Source organism: Chrysemys picta, chromosome 2 (genome assembly GCF_011386835.1).
Source record: "Chrysemys picta bellii isolate R12L10 chromosome 2, ASM1138683v2, whole genome shotgun sequence".
NCBI classification, from domain to species: Eukaryota; Metazoa; Chordata; order Testudines; family Emydidae; genus Chrysemys; species Chrysemys picta.
In genome coordinates, this window is record NC_088792.1 from 228,460,753 (window position 1) to 228,477,770 (window position 17,018).

At 44.3% G+C, this 17,018-nt stretch overlaps 1 long non-coding RNA gene across 1 annotated transcript; it reads left to right on the forward strand.

Moving 5' to 3' along the window:
• The first annotated feature begins 111 nt into the window (after positions 1-111).
• On the forward strand, positions 112-4,693 carry LOC135981726 (uncharacterized). Its single transcript, XR_010598887.1, has 2 exons — positions 112-250; positions 351-4,693. It is a non-coding gene; the product is annotated as an uncharacterized LOC135981726 (long non-coding RNA).
• The last annotated feature ends 12,325 nt before the right edge of the window (positions 4,694-17,018 follow it).

The following is a 17,018-nucleotide window of genomic DNA, read 5'->3' on the forward strand; positions in this document are numbered from 1 at the left end:
GAAACGTAGTTCCGCTGCGGGGCTCCGCCAAAGGAACGGGCTCTGCGGGAAGGGGCAACATGGCCTCCCCCTCGTGCCCGAAACCCCGGGGCCAGGCAGTCAGAGCCCCTGGGCAAGCTGGGCAGCCCCAGCGGATGGTGAGATGAGCTGGAGACAAGGGAAGAGCAGGTGTAAACACGAGAGCAGAGAGCGTGAGCTGTACCAGTGTCTGGGCCCCTCCACCCCCTTCCTGCTGGGTGGCTCCTCCCAGGTATGCATCTGAAGAAGTGGGCTGTAATGCACGAAAGCTTATGCTCTAATAAATTTGTTAGTCTCTAAGGTGCCACAAGTATGCCTGTTCTTTTTCCCAGGTGTGTGTGCTGCGACCGACGGACTGTCCTGGGGCAGTGGCATCGCTGGATCGCTCTGTTACCCTGGGAGGAAAAGCGGGCAAGCAATAGTCATTATGTCAAAGGCTCCCTCACTTCCTGCACACAACTCTTTGGACCACTTTTGTACTGTATTGTTTTCTGGCTCTTTCTTAGTGTATTGTTGTAGATCTGTGTGGAAGGGGTTTGCACTATCTGGAATTCTGTCATCGGGGAATACAGCTCTTCTAAGGCGTCTCAGTGCTTTCTCAACTGGATGAGCTATTTAAAACTTAGCTCCAGTTCAAGGGCTAAAAATAGCAGGCTCTTCTTTAAAGGATTGTGGTTTCTCTATGTCTCTTTCCTCCCCTCAAAGTGAGTGCACTCAGGTAAACTCAAATGCACAAATGCAAACATATTGTTCTTCGGTTGTAGTTGAAAGCGCGGTTGTTGTCTTTGTTGCCAACAAACCCTGAATGCAGCCTAAGAACACAGCTGTGAAATCTGACATGATGATCACAGGCCGCCACTTTCACTTTGCCAGATCATCTCTGAAAAACTGATTAAAAATGCACCACACTGAGTAACAGTGCATAATATACTAACTGCTAATGCAGCATGCACTGCCAGTGTCTCCAGCAAAGCTCTAGGCAACATTTGTTTACTGTTTTTTTCCCTTCCTTTTGTGTTTTTTTAAAAAGATTTTGCTAATACAGATATAAAACAATACTCACACAGGGAAAGAGAAACAATAAATAAACACACAGTACTAAGGCAATTGGACTGATCCTGTGCCCTTTGAAGTAAATAAAACCACCCATGGTAACAGGGATCAGTAATATTACCACATTGAAGGGTTGATACAATCCCCAGTGAAGTCAGCAATGCCCATGTGAGTTCAATAGGTGTTGTTAGATGTTCGGCTGTATGTATGTGTTCTCCTTGTGTGCTGTCCCAGCTCTGCGCTGACAGCTGGCATGGCAGACCTCAAGCAAACCGCCTAATGACCACAAAATCCGGTAAGGTTCAAAGGTGCTTGGTCCAGTTTATTGTCAATGAAGCACAGTCCTAGCTCCCCAGATCAATGTCTGCAGTTACAGTAGCACATGGATGCCTGTGACAATGGACGCAGCTCAGTGAATGGCGGGACTTTCCATTCCCCCCTTGGCTGGCCAAAGACACTCCCTCTGAGATACCTCTTTATACACAGATACAAACAAGTTACGTATTACTCCTGACATATCTAGGTGCCATCCTCTGACGTATTTGGATGCCACCCATTACCGTGTACATTTTGGTTCAATCAAAACATCTCTATCCATCATGCTGTCAGCCTGACCTTATCTTTAGGATGGGTCAGTGTGTTTCTGTTATCTTTGGGGAATGTGCTGGTATCGAGGTGTTCTAGTACCACTTTTCTGGAATGTGTTTGCGTATATATTCTTATGCCTAGCTCTACAGTAACTCCTCACTTAACGCTATCCCGGTTAACGTTGTTACGTTGCTGATCTATTAGGGAACAAGCTCGTTTAAAGTTGCGCAATGCTTCGTTATAGCGTCGTTTGGCAGCTGCCTGCTTTGTCCACTGCTTGCAGGATTCTCTGGAAGAGCAGCCCCTCCTTGTGGGGATTAGAACTGGGGGGGGCAGCAGCAGCCCCCCCCCCCATCAGCTCCCCTAAATTCCCTGTAAGGTATGTGGCTCGGCAGCTGCCCAGAAGGAGTTCAGCTGTTCCTCCCCCCACTGCGGTGCTGCTCCTGCCCTGCCCTCTGCCTTAGAGCTGCTCCCTGGAGCTTCCTGCTTGCTGGGGGAGGGGGAGAAAGAGGTGCTGATATCAAGATGTCCTCCTGCTCCTGCCCCCCTCCCCCTCTCCGTATCCCCCTCCACAAAACGGAGGACGGGGACAGGGCTCAGGGACAGAAAGGAGGGAGCTTGCTGGAAGCTGTTGCTTCCTGACTGAACTGGCAGATCTGCTTAAAAGGACAATGTACTTGAAGTGGGGTCAGTCTACTTAAAGGAGCAATGCACATCTTTCTCTTTCACTCATGCACTCACCCCCAGCACTTTGGAAAGTCAGCACCTGTGAGCCATGCATGTGCTATCAGGAGGAGGGAGTGGTGCGCGCCAGTTGGATAGCATGGGCTCATCATCATGTTCAGTTTTTACAGATAAGTGTTTGCAGCTACTGCCCTGCATCTATTGTGTTTCCTCCCTCCTGCCTCAGTCCATGCTACCTTGTAGAGTGTGAGGCTACATTAACAGCAGCGTATTAACCCTTGAGGGCTCAGCCGAGTGCTAGTTCATCATTTAGCAGCAAGGCATTCCCTGGGAAACATTCTGTCCTCTTACTCCACCACCTCAACCAAGCTTCACAATCATTCATTGCTGTATACATTATTAACTGTTTGTTTAAAATTGTTTAAAACTTATCCTGTATATGTATATAATGTGTTTTGTCTGGCAAAAAAAATTCCCTGGAACCTAACCCCCGCTATTTATATTAATTCTTATGGGGAATTGGATTCGCTTAACATCGTTTCATATAAAGTCGCATTTTTCAGGAACATAATTACAATGTTAAGTGAGGAGTTACTGTACTTAGGAATGTGTGTTTCTGCAATATTAGCCCTGTTCTTGCCAGATTCTGTGAGCAGGGCCAGCCTCTTGCACACAACTTAACTTTGCTTTATATCAGCAAAGTTTTGACTACTTTGGCCCAGGCCTCAGGCCTCATACCAGGCCTCTAATACAAGGGCTTATGTTTCGGGCCCTCTTCCTACCCATTCCAGGTATAATGGCCGCAATTCAGCAGTCCATGCCTATTGACTTTAAATGGGACTTATTAATATGTTAAAAATGCTTTGCTGAATTGGGGCTGTGTCAAGGCCAGAAACATAGTTCATGAAACTCTCAAATGTTCCTCTCTCTACATCTCAGCCAAAAATTCTATATGTAATTTTCTAGTGCCCCTTGGTATAATATCCAGAGGACCACAGGGAATTAAACTCTTGTCTTTTTCCTCTTTTACTCTGCTGCTAGGAGATTAAGGGGTCACTAATGGCAAGTACTTAAAATAAAATGAAATAATTCTTTGCAGTGGTCCAAATCTTTATCCTATTGAAGCCTATGGCACAATTTTCATTGACGTTAATGGGATCAGGATTTGACCTGCAGCAGTACGTAATCAGTTCACAGAGTCAAATACTGTAGCTGGAATGCCTAAGGGAGTTGATAATTATGTGCCCTATACCAGCATTTGTTGCTTGTTAATGCTATTACACTCACCCCAAGGTCTATGATATGGAAGGAAAAAGCAGAAGGAAGGGTTGTACCAGAGACAGATAGCAAAAGAGATAAGATAGAAATAAATATAAATACACTCAAGTAACTATGTAGCCAAAAAGGCATGGCCATTGTCACCCCAGCCGCTTGGTATGTTGTATCTCCTTTCCCCACCTTTCATCTGTCATTTTAAATCTCTTTAGGTTGTAATATTTTGGGGACAGGGCATTGATGATTTCTTGGCCAAAAAATCCCAGAATTTTTTTTTTGTGTGTGTGTGTGTGTTAGACAAAAGTACTGTTAAACCCCAATGTAAAAGAGTGATTTGTTTTGGACTAATGAATGTCTGTAATCATAGTAGGCTTGTGCTCAATTATTAGTGCTGTTTTTACTCTGAACTTTAGCTGACCCTAGTGAGTTATCAATAAGCTGATTTTTAGCTGCATCTTAGTGTATTGTAAAATAATGGATTGTGTGTTCTTTTACTCTATCTTAACCCTTAGGAAAATGTATCCAGGTGGCCAGAAAGGAACCATTTGTAATTAATGAATGCAGGTGTTTTCTGTGATTAATAAGATAATGATCTATTGAGAGATGCTTTTAGTTTATCAAAAACTACTCTCACAGATGCTTGCTGTCATAAATGCGCTGTAACTGATAAAAAATTAGTAATTAACAAAATGGACAGGAAACATTTGGTATAGCAGATGTATTCTATAATCGATATAACAGCAAATCATGTATTGATTAATGTCTAAGAATTAAGAGTTTATTGTGGTTACAGATGGTCCCAGTAGTAATAAAATAGCTACAGGTGTCATTGGCTTATTTGATTAGGTGAATTTAGAATTTTCAAAATAAGATCAAAGCATGAGAGAGAACGATTTTAAAGGGTTTTCCTTGTCCTACACAGTATATAAGTTGTAATTCTGTGAGCTAGTTAGAACAGTGCCATGCTGCAAAGCCTCTCCCCAGCCTGGTTTGTTATGTATATATTTCCTTTCTGTACTGTGCTATGTTAATCTTTGACTAATAACCTCTGATTAAATAATTCCAATTGAGTCAATTATTTTACATCTTGCATTGTTACTATTGTTATTACATTCAAAACACACAACAGAGCTTACCATCTAAGTAGATAAGATAGACAAAAGGTGGGAGAAGCAACGGAGCTACAGAAAGGGGAAGTAACGGTGCCCAAATTCATGAAGCAGGTCAGTGGAACAGACAGAAATAAACCCCAGGTCTCCTGACTTCAAGTCCAATCAATGATGCTGCCTCCCCAGTTAAATTCAGCACATTCTCTTTCCTGCCATACCCACCTGAATCTTGGCAATGTGAACTCAGCTGCAGACATCACACACTCCTTCAGTTCCAAGGCTCCTCTGAAGTCAGCCAGCTGACCAAGGGCCCCATCACTAGCTAGGGTCTGCCCGAGTGCAGTAGTAAGCTCAGTGCAAAGAAGCACAACAAATTGGAGAGAAACTGGCTTGGAAACTGTTATTGTGACTGTGTCTATGCTGTATATGACTCAAAAGCTGAATCATGGCCTAAGACTTAGGTACAGTGGTGACATTATAACGACATTGGCTAAAACTAAAAATAAAAAGAAGATTGGCCCTTAATCAGAAATTTCTAAAACGGACCCAGATTTTATTGCTGATATTTTTAATGAGCATATTTCCATTCTGGATGGCATCAAGTAAAAATGCTTTGCACATACATAATACAGCAGGGCTCAGTGAGTCTGTGAGAACAGCAGATGGCTTATATACATCTGAGGAGTTTTTAAATATTAAATAAATGAAGGTTGGAGAGGAGTGTCACGCACACATCTTGTTGGGTGGTTAAATCAGGCAGAAGAGACATCCCAAATTTTAATTGCCTCTATTTAATTTAAAATTGCCTAAATGAAGCACTTTAGTTTTTTTCTTGTCTACTTTCGAAGCCTCTGTATCTAGATTATAGTATATCAAAAAGTTCAGAATGAAGAAACTATCAAAAACATTGGTGGTAGTTGAACTATGAGATGGTATTTATTTTTAATTTATTTTCATATAGTTAATCAGCCATCTGTCTGGATCGTAATCCTCAATGTACCTTATATTGCAGCCATGAGTAAAAAATATGCCTTGAATTCATGGCAAGCTAAGTGTATAAGCTGTGACACAACAGTAAAGGTGTAGCTAATAATGTTTGCTAGTGATTTGAAGTTTGCAGTGCAGTCCATGTAGGCTTAACTGAAAAATGCAGACTTACCCATTCAGTTAATGCCCACTGGGCACCTGTCCATATTGCTGTGTTCCTCTGTGCTGAACAAAGCCATCAACTCCCATCTTAAAGTAGTTTTTCCCAAATAGCTATTTCTCAGTGTAAGCCCGAGGCCTGAAGGAATTGAGCTGGCACTCTTCAACCTGATGATGATTAATCCCAGTAAGGCTCAGCCTAATGCCAGGCACAGCACTACTAGGTAGGCTGATATTTGTGACTTCAGAATGTATGCTCCAGATTTGTCAGCAAAGAAGCCTCTCGGCTGAATATTCAGTTCTAATGAAGTGCATGGAAGACTTGTCCTTGCTATTGCCATGCTTTTATGGACAACAGTGGTGGCAACATCCAAACAGAAAAACACAGTTAAGAGGTCACACGACAGAAACCTGATAGTTCAACTGCTTTACAGGTTGGCGGGGCTGAAGATAGTGAAATGAAGATGAGGGTTAACATCTGTGAAGGAGGGAGGTGCTGAAGTTTCAAACCTTGACAAACCTCAAGCCGTGGGAGAATAATACATTATTCTTGGCTGCAAAGTGTAATTTTAAATTAAAACCACAGCTTGATATACTCTCCCCTATTGCTGCAAAGGTTTAAACTTCAGCTTCTATTTAAATAGATAGGAGACCATTATAATCATTGCCTGTTTGAACAGCATAATAATTCCTTCATACTTGACATAGAAAACTGTATTGTTGTAGCTGTGTTGGTCCCAGATATTAGAGAGACAAGGTGGCAGGGCGGTGCTAGGGGGCCTATGGAGGCTATAGCCACCCCGAAATTTACCTTAGCACCCCCATAGCCACACCTTCCAATGCAAAGGTGAAAAGGGCTGAAGCCAAACTGGGGCTGGAGCCATGCCCGCTCCCCAGCGCAGGCCCCCACCCAGCAGGGGGTCAGCAGCTGAGCCCCGCTGTGGCGTGAAGTGTGTCCCTGGCAGCTGCTTGTACAGCTACAGCCCCACCAGTTCCATCTGCCGCAGAAGTGCAGGGATGGGATGAATAAAGAGAAGGTGCCAGCATCCAGGATCAGTGAGTTGGGGGGGTAGGGTGTTGGGAGTCTCTCTGCGCATGGCAGGCAGGTTAGGGAAGGGGGGGTTAGGGGAGGGGAACTGGGTGGGGGCAATCGGGGGGGTCAGGGGAGCTGGGGGGGGTTGGGAGGGTGAAGGAGGGGAGCTGGGGGGGATTCCCAGGCTCCAGCCCCAGCTGAAGCTGCAGGTCAGGGGTGCACAGCCTCAGCTCCAGCCGCAGCTATGGGGGCAGGGAGGGGGGGGGGCGGTGCACAGCCCCAGCTCCGGCTGCAGCTGTGAGGGAGAAGCACAGCCCTGGCTCTGGCTGAAGCCACGGACCGGGGAGTCACAGCCCCAGCTCTGCCCCTGCCACTAACAGCTGATGTCACGGAGGTCCAGTAAAGTCACAGAATCTGTGACTTCCGTGACCTCTGTATCTAAATTGAATCCTTATAAATAAGCTACAAAAGGCTTGAAAGTTTTGAATATGTTTATGTATACATATATAAGATATGAATAGCTTAATATATTCATGTATATTACCTAGCCCCCCTACAATAATTTTATTTGACAAAACCAAAGTTAATACTTTTTGTAACTCAAAACAAATTCAAAACTTCAAACAGTTCTCTGAAAGTGTTTTAATGCTAATATTTCAGCTATTTGACATTTTATCTATGTACTTTCTCCAAGTCTTAGATGTAATTATTACATCTTTCTTGGAGGCTATTTTTAGGTTATAAACTGGTTGGATTTTATTTTTCATTTAATATACTAAAAATATAAGTCAATGGTTCCCAAACTTGTTCTGCCGCTTGTGCAGGGAAAGCCCTTGGCAGGCCGGGCCGGTTTGTTTACCTGCTGCGTCCGCAGGTTCGGACGATCGGGGCTCCCACTGGCCGCGGTTTGCTGCTCCAGGCCAATGGGAGCTGCTGGAAGCAATGTGGGCCAAGGGACGTACTGGCCGCCGCTTCCAGCGGCTCCCATTGGCCTGGAGCAGCAAACCGCGGCCAGTGGGAGCCGCTATCAGCCAAACCTGTGGACGCGGCAGGTAAACAAACCGGCCCGGCCCGCCAGGGGCTTTCCCTGCACAAGCGGCGGAACAAGTTTGGGAACCACTGATATAAGCAATAGGCCCCAGATGTATAGGGTTACCATACGTCCGGATTTTCCCGGACATGTCCGGCTTTTTGGGCTCCAAATCCCCGTCTGGGGGGAAATCCCAAAAAGCCGGACATGTCCGGGAAAATCGGGACATGCGGGGCCGGCCGTGCGGGTGCTCGGGGGCCGGGCCGGCGGTGCGGTGCCGGGCCAGGCCGGGGGCTCGGGGGCCGGGCCGGTGGAGCGGTGCCGGGCCGGCGGAGCGGGGGCCGGGCCGGGGGCTCCGGGGCTGGGCCGGCGGTGCGGTGCCGGGCCGGGGGCTCGGGGGCCGGGCCGGCGGTACGGTGCCGGGCCGGGGGCTCCGGGGCCGGGCCGACGGTGCCAGGGGCTCGGGCCAGGCCGGGGGCTTGGGGGATGGGCCAGCGGTGCTGGGCCGGGGGCTCGGGAGCTATGGGGACGGGCTGGCGGTGCCGGGCCGGGGGCTCGGGGGATGGGCCGGCGGTGCCGGGGGCCGGGACAGCGGTGCGGTGCTGAGGGCCGGGCTGGGGACTGGCGGTGCGGTGCCGGGGGCCGGGGGTGCTCGGCCGGGGGCCCGGGCTGGGGACCGGCAGTGCTGGGCGGGCCAGGGGTGCTCGGCCGGGCCCGGGGCCGGCACCCCAGGGCCCAAGCCGACCCAGGCTGGAAACGCCGGGGGGGCCAGCCTGGGCCGCGCCTCCCCCCACACCCCCACTTACCTGCTTCAGGCTTCCCGCGAATCAAATGTTCGCGGGAAGCAGGGGAGGGGGTGGAGACTTTGGGGAGGGGGCGGAGTTGGGGCTGGGGGCGGGGCTGGGGCGGGGCCGGGGCCCCGTGGAGTGTCCTCCTTTCGGAGGCACTAAATATGGTAACCCTACAGATGTATTACTAATGCCCAGCATTGTATGTGTTTGTTGAACAAGGATACCTGTGGTATGAAAGATGTTTTTCTGAAGTCTGGACCTTGACTATACCTTGACCAAGAAATTGACCTAGACAAAAAAATAATTGACTAGCCCTGATCTCGTCCCTTCTCCTTTTTTTCCACGTCAATTTATGTTTGCTTTCAAGTCTGATAATTACATATAACTAACTTCATTGGAAGAAGATACTTTAACAAACTAGCAGTATGTTTTGTTCTTTTTCAGTATTACATTGCTATTGCTATCAACATCTAGAAAGTATCAGAGGGGTAGCCGTGTTAGTCTGGATCTGTAAAAAGCAACAGGAGAGTCCTGTGGCACCTTTAAGACTAACAGATGTATTGGAGCATAAGCTTTCGTGGGTGAAAGAAGTGGGTATTCATGCGTCTGACGAAGTGGGTATTCACCCACGAAAGCTTATGCTCCAATACATCTGTTAGTCTTAAAGGTGCCACAGGACTCTCTGTTGCTTTTAACATCTAGAAAGAAAATGCACAGTTTAAAATCAACATTCACCATTTTTAACTTCTCCCCACTCTTACACTGGCCCTATTATCCTTAACTATTGCAGCACATACATAATGCATTGTCATGCCCTGACCTGAGACCTCTGCAAAACCAAGAGTTAAGGATTATTGTGAGTTTTAAGATGTCAAACATTTGTTATTTTCTCTTAATTTTTTTATAGGGGATGTCATAAACATACAGCTAAAGGTAGCATAAAATCCCTCCTGTACCTGTAAGGGGCTAAGAAGCTCAAATAACCTGGTTGGCACCTGACCAGAAGGACCAATAAGGAAAGAAGATACTTTCAAATCGGTGGGGGGGGGGGAGGGGTTGTTTGTGCTTTCTTTGTTGTGCTCTCTCGGGACAGAGAGAGGGACCAGGCAGGAAAAAAACCTCTCCTAAAACCCTACCTGAAATAAGCATCTAAGATTACAAAAATTGTAAGTAAAGCAAGGAAATGCGTTAGATTATCTTTTGTTTTAGCTTGTGAATTTTCCCTATGCTAAAAGGGAGGTTTATTCCTGCTTTTTGTAACTTTGAAGTTGAGCCTAGAAGGAAATCCTCTGTGTTTTAAATCTTATTACCCTGTAAAATTACCTTCCATCCTGATTTTACAGAGGTGCGTCTTTTACTTTTTTCTTTATAATAAAGTTCTTCTTTTAAGAACCTGATTGATTCTTAGTGTCCTAAAAACCCAAGGGTCTGGTCTGTGCTCATTTGGTTAACTTATTGGTTGGTATATTGTTCTCAAGCCTCCCCAGGAAAGGGTGTGAAGGGATTTGGGGGGATATTTGGGGGAAATAGGAACTTCAAGTGGTCCTTTTCCTGAATCTTTGTCTAAATCACTTGGTGGTGGCAGCAATGCCATCCAAGGACAAGGAAAGGATTTGTGCCTTGGGGAAGTTTTTAACCGAAGCTGGTAGAAATAAGCGTAGGGGATCTTTCATGTGGGTTTGCCTTTACACTATTATTTGTATTGGGGCCCTGTGATGGGGAGGTAGACCCCATCCCTAGGTTAGTGGAAAGAGTTCATCCTTTTGGCCTAGCAAGGGCCACAGGTGGGTGCAATCAGTGCAGATACTCAGGAGGGAGCATGTGACTGTGGAACATGTGACTGCCTGGGAGGACTGTATAAAGCCACACTCTAGGCTACCCTGAGACAAGATAGGGTCTGGAATGACCTTGGGGTTTTGGTTACCATGGAGACTGGCAGGAGGACAGGTGTCTTGGGAAAGAGCGGTGGCTAAGGGTCTGGGGTGAGCTTAGTAGACTGTAGTGAGCTGGGGCAGGAGTGAAGGAGGTGGGTAACAAGATAGGGGAAAACCTGATACAAGGGAGACCATGATCCCCTGGAGAAAGGCTAGAAAGAGCTATTGAGCCTAGAGCAGGACAAAAGGGACTTGAGGAATCTGGAGCCAAGCATAAGGAGTTGAGTACACTTCCGTTTCATAACAGTGGAGGGGAAACTTTGTTATGAAATGCAACATTGTGTTTCAGCTTCATGGAGCTGGGCTGAGAAAAAAGAGAAACTGAGGCCTGGCACCAAACCTGGAGGGGGAATTATGGCGATCTACTTACAGGCCCCAAGTGAAGTGGTGGGGGAGCACTATTCAGTGTCCTTAATGAACACTTAGTTAGAGAAATCTCCTGCCCCAAAGAGCTTACAATCTAAACACACAAGAGAGACAAAAGGGGAGGAAGAGGATAACACTTCCTTTTTACAGATAAGGAACTGACATGGAGAGAGATTGAAGGCTTCCCTACATGAACAATTAGACTGCAGCAAGCTGGGGCATGAATCTATTCCACGCTAACTGTTCATGTGCAACCTGTTGATGCATGTTAACGTTTTGTTAATGTGCTTTCATCTAGTACCCTTTCAGAGAGGACTAGATCATGGCATTTGAACAAATTGTTAATATGCATCAGCATGGTGTACATGGACAGGTTAGACCATGGCAGGCTAGTGGAGAGCAGATTCACACCAGCTTGACATTGTACAATTGCTCATGTAAACAAGACTGAGGTGACTTGCCCAAGGTGGCACAGAAATTTTGTAGCAGAGCTGGGAGTTCGACTCAGGAGATCCGAGTTCCGTCCCTGTGCCTTCCTCCCAGGCCCATCCTTCCCTCTTTATAGCTCACTTCTTGCATTTTTTCTTTTTTCAAACACACAATGTATACTTATTTGGGATGTGTACAATTTTTTTTGGCTTTAGAAAAATGGTAAGAAATGAATCATATCTAATCTATGACATCCAGTTCTCTGATATCATACCACGCTGCATAAAACACAATGAAATACAGTGAGACTTCATATACTATGTAGAATCAAAAAAGGAAAGCCTCTTTTCTTCCCAGACGTGCATATTCCCATGCTAATTTAACTCAATCCAATTGTTTTAAATTATGGAATACTACAATTACTCCTATTTAGAAATTTCTGTGTACATATATTTGCTTTAGTTTTTCACTTTTAGGTGGGAATGAAAAGGGTTTGTTTGTTTGTTTTATTGCTTTTCCAAAGACTGAAAAAGAAAAGGGAAATTGTCTTTTTTTTTTTTAACTCTAAGTTTGGAGCAAACTCTTGGTTTAAGGAGCATTGTTAAATTTTGAAGGATGTTTCATGCAGTTTGAAACTTCTTGGATGAAAGTGTTTTTGCAGTTTTTAACATAGGGATTTGCAAAGAAAAATAGCTCCAGACATGTATTTTGTGTTGTGGAACAGAACTGAACTGGGTGATAGAATACAGAAAACCAGAGCAAAATCCACCCCTCAAGAAGGTGCTATGTGTAAGGCACTCTAGCCACAACTTAGCAAGCAGATAACTGCTGGAGTAGAAAACAAGATCTGAGACCAAAAACATAAAGATCTTTATTAATCAAAATGAACATCTAGAATTGTACCTGGAACTGAATTGGAAGCCAATGCAACTTGTGAAGCACAGATGTAAAGGATCTAGGTTAGGGTTTGCTGTAGCACGCTCTCATCATAGAGTCTAAGCATTTATATTCTATTTAAGAAACATTCAAATCAGAGATCACTTTGGCTGGAATTTTCAAAATCTCCCTTATGAATCCCACACCAAGTTACTCCTAACTAGTATCAAGGAGGAAAACAAGGAGAACATATAGCTAAACAATTTAGAGGCAGGATGAGGATTGTATTTAAGACTATGTCTACTGTGACACACCCACTGTCTATCTTCACCCCACCCCGTTTTCACTCTGTATGCTTGAGAACAAGGGGGAAGATATATTTGGGACTGGAGACATCCCCTCAGTGCAAAGGACATTGTGTCATGCTGAACTTTACTAGCACTCAGAAATGGCCTCCACTCACACACTGTGCACCCTGCTGCATCAGTATTTCCCACATAAGGACATGTTATCTTCAGTCCCCTAGAGTTATGATCATGGGGTTTTCACACAGTGTGGCTTCTGTAGTCCCTGAGGACAAGGGTGGAAAATGTTGGGGGAACACTGCTCCTCCTATGGTATGTCCAAGCCCTTTCCTCTCCATTCTCCTTCCTGTTGCTGTGTGCCGGGGATGGGAGCATGTCGCTCTCTATAGTTGATAAATATCATTTAAGTCTCAACTAGAAAGGCCAAAAGTCTAATATGCATCTAATTATTACTTCCTATTTCATTCAGTCCCCCTCATACTTAAGTAACATACCACAGTACTATAACTATCCTATTCAAACACTTTACATTTTTGGTGTTAACCAGAAAGCTATGTTCAAACTTCAAAACGAACTGATGATACAAACTATACAACTGCTTAAGAAATTGCAAGCTAAATTAACTGGTCCTCTTAGGCCATCTAGTGTTAACATTGTAGTAGCACAAAATTAAAATCATTTATAAAATCTTGCTTACAAAGGTGTTGAAATATATGTAATAGACAGAATTACAGAGTTGATGGAAAGAAAATAGCCCACTATTTTGAAAATCTACTTTCTGATCTCAGTTACAGCTGTCTGAATGAGATCAGTATCTGCCCAGCCCCTGCATCAATTCTGAAACACATTTTAACTGAACTTCAATAATGCAAATGGTGAGGTCTTTAAAACAGAGCTAGTATATACATGTGCTAAGTAATTAAGAACTAGCCTTATAGATTGGAAGATTTATATATTTTAAAATTACCTTTTTTATTTTCCCCTGAGCCATAAGCCATTTCGAGGTCCTGCAGATTGTTTCCATTAGGAGGAGAAATTGATGATAGAGTCTGGGATTTCTTTGATAAAATCCTATCTATTTACAAAGATTGTGCACAAAGTCTTGTTTCCCTGAACACTAGGAATCAAATAACTGGAGACAGTTTCTCTGCTCAAGTTCCTAGCCTTTTTCCAGCTAGCCCTCTGGCCAATAAAAAGCTCTCTCTTGGCTTTCTCTCAGAGGTCATTTTACCAGTGTTTCTCTTCTTATCTCCTGGCTCTATGCTGCCTCTGACTTACACAGGCACTCAGCTCCACTAAACAATACAACAATCAGCAGTCCAAACTCCTCAGACCTCAAGGATCAGTCCCTGTTCCAGCCTTGCCATACTGATCTGTGATTTGGGTAGTGGCTTCAGCTATCACTAAACAAAGATGCATGTAACTGCTCCTTCATTTAGCCTGAACAACAGGCAGCTATCAAACCCATCAGCTTGAATGAGGTTTGGGACTGCCCATAGATTAAAGGGACAGTCCCTGGGAGCCACTCAGCCTCCAGCATAACAATATTAATTTTTCAGAGCTGAGATTAGTTATTAGCAAGAAGGGACATTCTCTGCTCTGCTCTCCTCCGTTACACTGCTAGAGGTGTGCAAAGGGAGCAGAGACTGATGGCAACCCCCCACCCCGCTGGAATTATCACAAGTGTGGGACCTTCCACTGCAGGAGGGAAACCAGCACAGTCATTGAACAAAAGGAGCATCTGGAGAGCAATGCATTCTGGCAATCCACAGATGGTCTCCAGGGACCATTGCCAGGTGGTACAGTTCAGAGCAGCCTCCAGACTGCTCTGCTCTGTGATTGCATCAGGACAGATCAGAGAATCAAGCAGCTTTAACCTTTTTTCCTGAGTCTGTGTACATGTTGCCAGGAAGATACAAAACTGCTTGTGTAGATTTTATTTTATTTCATCATTAATATAATCAGTTCAATGAAGTATTGCTTTATAAATTGCATCCGAAGAAGTGGGCTGTAGTCCACGAAAGCTTATGCTCTAATAAATTTGTTAGTCTCTAAGGTGCCACAAGTACTCCTGTTCTTATTGCTTTATAAAGCAGAACAAAACAACAAGAATTATTTCCTTGCTCATGAATAAACACACACATACACACACACACGTGGTACTTTGGGCTGGATTATTATGATTAAAGTTAATAGGAATTCCACTTGCAGGATGGATCCTTGCTATTTTAGGCCAAAACCTGCATTCCTTACACGAGCAAACTTTTAGGGTAGAGTCTGGACTATGGTATGAGTGAATTGTAGAGCACAGTAATGTGTTGCACTCTATATCTGCCCTGTATAGACCCCGGTAGCACGAACCAAAAAGGTACCTAGTTTGCTTTGATGTAGTCCTGTTTATTAACTATGTTAATGTGAACTAGGTACCTTTTTATTTGCACCAGCAGGATCTACATGGGACAGCTAGAGTGCAACACATTAGCATGCGCTACAGCTCACACCCCCTTAGTCTGGACTGCGCTGCCATGTCAACAAGCCCTAAGAGACATTGCTAGGAGTATTGCCTGAGTAAGAACTGTAGGATTTTGTCCTTAGTGTGTAAATAGTTTAGCTATAGTGCTTGTATGAAGATATAGGACCTGATGCTCTTCTCCCACGGGTGAGAGTCAGGACTCCGGAGTAATTTTATTGAAATCAGGATTATACTACAGTAATGTAAAACTGGGGTAAGAATAGAATCAGGCTCACAGTATCCTATATAAGAGTCCAGGATTGTCACTCTGTGCATCACTCCGAAGCTTAGAGTGTCTGAGGAGTCAATATGAAGCAATGAAAACAGCTACAAGCATGGTTGAGAGCTCTTTTCGTTTAGAATATCACCAGGCTGAATCATCACTGGGATTCATGGTCTGTTACCATCCAATTTTTAAGTTCTCAGCCACATGATTTTATGAATTACACCCATGTGATAGCATGGGCTTTTGGCTACTAGTAGATATATAATACAGCACAGAATTGCATTGTGCTAAATCAATGGTTCTCAAAATTTTTGTACTGGTGACCCCTTTCACTTAGCAAGCCTCTGAGTGCAACCCCCGCCCTCCTTATAAATTAAAAACACTTTTTTTATATATATTTAACACTATTATAAATGCTGAAGGCAAAGCAGTTTGAGAACCTCTGTGCTAAACTGAAGTAGTCAAGCACTTGCAGAAGTAATCTACAATGTCCCCTGTCAACTAAGCTTTCCTGAGTTTAAGTGTAATAGTACCCAGAAATAGTGAAATGTAAACACTGAATTTGACTTCACCAGCCCATCCACACCCATGCTTCTGAGAGCACTGGGCTGGATTCTTGACAGTAGTTAGAGATGCAATTTTTGCTATAGAATGTTAATGAATGCATCTCCAGTCGTTTTTGTTAAGGGCTAAATTGTAGCCAGCCAATGTGGCTGTGAGGTCATGAGTCTTCCACCCTCTTGAATGACCTGAGAAATGCAGCAGTTGTGCTACAGACGTGTTGCCCGGAAGTACAGTGTGTTACTAACTTTCAATTCTGGAGACCTTAGGTTCAAAACCTGAATTCCTCACTCACATAAACTGGCTTCAGTGGAACGTTGTACCCACAAGGAAGACGGCTGCCTAGTCCCGGACCTACTCTAATATTTACTTTCCTAGAGAGTTTAAATTAATCCCCTGGATAATCTTCAAATTATTGACTATGGATTCCCCAATGAAAAAATGAGAGGCAACAAAAGACCTAAGCTGGAATCGCTTAAGCAGCTGAAGGAGGAGCCTGCAAAGCCACAGCAGAACCTAGCTCAGGGTAGTGCGGCACTAAAAGAAGTTCTAATGGATTCAATCTCAAAAAGCATTCGTAGCCTCTCTCAAGATGTATGTGATATAAAAGCCCAGATGGCTCACTTAGAAAATGAGCTACACAAAACTGCCAATGAAAGCAGGAAAATTAAAAAAGAAACTGCCTCCTATATATTTGTCCCTGATGCTCATAGGTTATGTTCTCACTTATTTAGCTGCATGACCAGTCTATGGGTCCAGGTTTTTTGTGTGTTTGCTTTTGGTTTGTTTTTTCCAGGTTTTGCAAATAGTTAACATTGATTTTTGTTATTTATAGGGTATTTCCACCTTGCCCACATATTTATACATGTTTTGTTTCATTATGTGTTTAGATTATCTATAAAATCAATAAAGTTTCAAAAACATAACAAAATTACTTCAATGGGAGGTTTGGGCCTGAGAAGGAAAAGGAAATTGATTGCCCCATCCCAAAACTACTGAACAAACTTTTCAGGAATCGAGAAGACCCATTTAAATTCAAGTAATGTGTTGCAAGGCAAAGCAAAAGGAAACAGTACAGTAAA